We start from the raw sequence: 2,623 nt of genomic DNA, 5'->3' as shown, positions 1-2,623 counted from the left end.
GGTGCTGGGAGCAGGCCAGTAAAGACAGAAGGATGTTCATCTGTAAAGACGTTACACTTGAGTACCTACTACTACCTCCAAACAAGTCCTATTCTCAAAGCGTCGTTCCTGCATCAGAAACTGCTGTCCAGCCTTAATGAAACTGCCATCCTTTGCTTACCCGTCACCTACAGAAAACCCTGCATTTGAAACACAAGTTCCCGCCCCACTGGGAACGTGACACCCACTAAACTCTGAGAACCAACACCTATTCGGCTGATTCCCATGTGGCAAAGAAAGCAGCAATCATTTTTTAAAATTGGTCCCAGAAACTCAAATTAATGAACTAAGTTAATGAAAACAAACACATTTATCTTTCATTGGAATAAAGTCAACTCCTACCTTTTTCCTCTAGTGCCACAGCTAATTGCATCCATTATGTGTTTTTAACAGGTGCTATAAATCAGAGAGGAGGGCGCTAGGGAGGGAGTGGGAGAGGGGAAAGGGGGATGGGGCGGGGGGCACTCGCAACGAACAAAATGAAATGCAAAGCAAGTGGCACATTCCGCAGCCGAAAGCCGCCCCGCGTACTGGTGCCTGAGCCGTGCTCCCCTCCCGCTCACGCTCGGCAGCCGCCTCTCCCAGCCGCCCTGCTCTGCTTCGGGTTGCATAACGGCTCCTTCCCGGCCCTACAAATCACAGCCCTGTCCTCATTCTTGAGCTCTTTACACTGGCCAGCCCCACAGCCCTAGCATGTGTAACCTTTCTCTTTTCCAGGTTATCATCATCTGTCAGATCTGAAGCTAAACAACAAAAAACATGTCAGGTGAGTGGCTGGGAGAGACACTTGGCTGTTTACGAGAAATATTCCATTACAATCTGACGCAAAATGTTAGGATGCATCTGCCAGTGCAGGGCTCCACGACTCTCCCCCGGGCTCAGAGCGGGTCCCCTTCTCCGCAAGCAAGCTGATGAGCATGTGTGTGCTTCCAACCAGTGTTTATCCTCTCTGGCTCCGTGGCAAGCGCCCTTGGAAAAACCTGGTTCCACGGACGCCTGGTCGCCTGCTACACTCAGATTCATTCAATTAGGATACCCAGTTTGAGACATAATGGGTTTTGGCGAGCTCACTAGACTGATTGGTTTTTATACACATGCACAGAAAGATTCGATTTCCTCTGTGGAATTTATGGCAGGGGAGAAGAGGTAATTGAATTAATTTCTGCTCTGGTTTCTGGGGCTTTTCTTTCTGATCTCTCTTCCCATGCCACCTTTGGTTTTTGTCCCTCTTTTTTTTTTTTTTAATAGACTTTCTGGGAGCATTGCTTGCATGGATGAAAATGAATTTAATAACCGCCAGCAGTTGGTTTGAGTTTAGGGTTGGGTTTCACTGTGACTTCTTGTGTTTTACGTCACGCACTGGGTGGGTTTTAGGAAGTGAATGCAGACAATCTGGTGTCTGCTGGGGTGCATGGGTGAGGTGATGGATGTGTGTGTGGCCAGGGGTTCGTTCACACGGGGAAGAGGTGTTTAAACCTGGGCTTTCTGGGAGGGAGCCCGCCATGGTATTTGATGATGGTGTAAAAACCAAAGTGAAGCTCTCTCCTTTCATGCCTCTTTTGTGCCTCTCTCCTTTTTTTTTTTTTTTTTTTTTTTTTTTGGTCTGATTCCTGGTTTTTCCATCACTCCCTTATCTTCTCATCTCCTTATTCCAGAGCAAAACTGGGCTGCAGCAGAAGAAACGATAAGGCAGAAAGCAGGCTGTAGGAAGATTGGTAACGACAACAAAAAAGATCGAGACTCAGTTTGCCAAGCTTGCACTCCACTCCCCTGTCCTTTCGCAACCACTGTACTTTTATCCATCCTTGACACGTTAACAAAGGACTTCGCTCATGAAACAAAAGAGACAAAAGAAGACCCCTGAGAAATTTAGAAGTTCAATGGAAAAAGCAAAACACACGGAGCACTTAACTTCCCTCCCAAAGGATAGGAGAGAGCCTGCCAATTCACCAGCAAGTGCAGGGCTAAGCATTTTCCCAGTGGTAACATTAAATCCCGTTGTTGTTTTTCTCTTTTAAAGTATGTTTACAATTGACGGTTATGGGAAAGATGACGGATGTAGCCTGGCCCCATTTACAGTAATAAGACTAATACGGACAGCTTCTTCCCCCCAGACTCTTGTGGCGAGCCCGTGCACAGAAGGGAAGGGTTGAAGAGCACAGAACTTTCACCATCACGTGCAGCTAGCTGCTGATGTATGCCCCAGTGCACTGCTGGAAACACTGGGATTCCTGTAAACAATCTGGCTTTGACAAGGGTGCATTTCCCAAGATGTATACCACATACTTGCTGAGGTTGTTAATTCATATCAATAAACATATTTACAATATTAAAAATAAATGTAGAAGTCTGTCTTGATCTGGTCGGTCAGTGGAGATGGTGTGGATCCCACGGTCTTTAAGAGCAAAGCCACTTACTCTGCACAAACCCCAAGTTTGAAGGGGGAGGGCAGAGGGAGGGAAGACCCTCTCCCCTCCAACACTGGTTCATTCTACCTCACATCAGCTCTTCATCTCTCCCCGGACCGGGGCGACCTGACTGGCTTTTCTTTACCCAAATTTATTGCATTTCTTTGAAACAAATG

The 2,623-nt window shown here is 46.9% G+C and overlaps 1 long non-coding RNA gene across 1 annotated transcript; it reads left to right on the top strand.

Annotated features, from left to right (window-relative positions):
• Positions 1-481: 481 nt before the first annotated feature.
• LOC103347935 (uncharacterized) lies at positions 482-2,358 on the top strand. The gene is made up of 3 exons (XR_016236396.1): positions 482-805; positions 1,142-1,185; positions 1,695-2,358. It is a non-coding gene; the product is annotated as an uncharacterized LOC103347935 (long non-coding RNA).
• Positions 2,359-2,623: the final 265 nt, after the last annotated feature.

This window comes from Oryctolagus cuniculus, chromosome 6 (assembly GCF_051225735.1).
Source record: "Oryctolagus cuniculus isolate XC-2025 breed Fujian yellow rabbit chromosome 6, ASM5122573v1, whole genome shotgun sequence".
Lineage (NCBI taxonomy): Eukaryota > Metazoa > Chordata > Mammalia > Lagomorpha > Leporidae > Oryctolagus > Oryctolagus cuniculus.
Note: the sequence above shows the minus strand (reverse complement) of the source record. Positions and strands in the feature narration are given on the sequence as shown.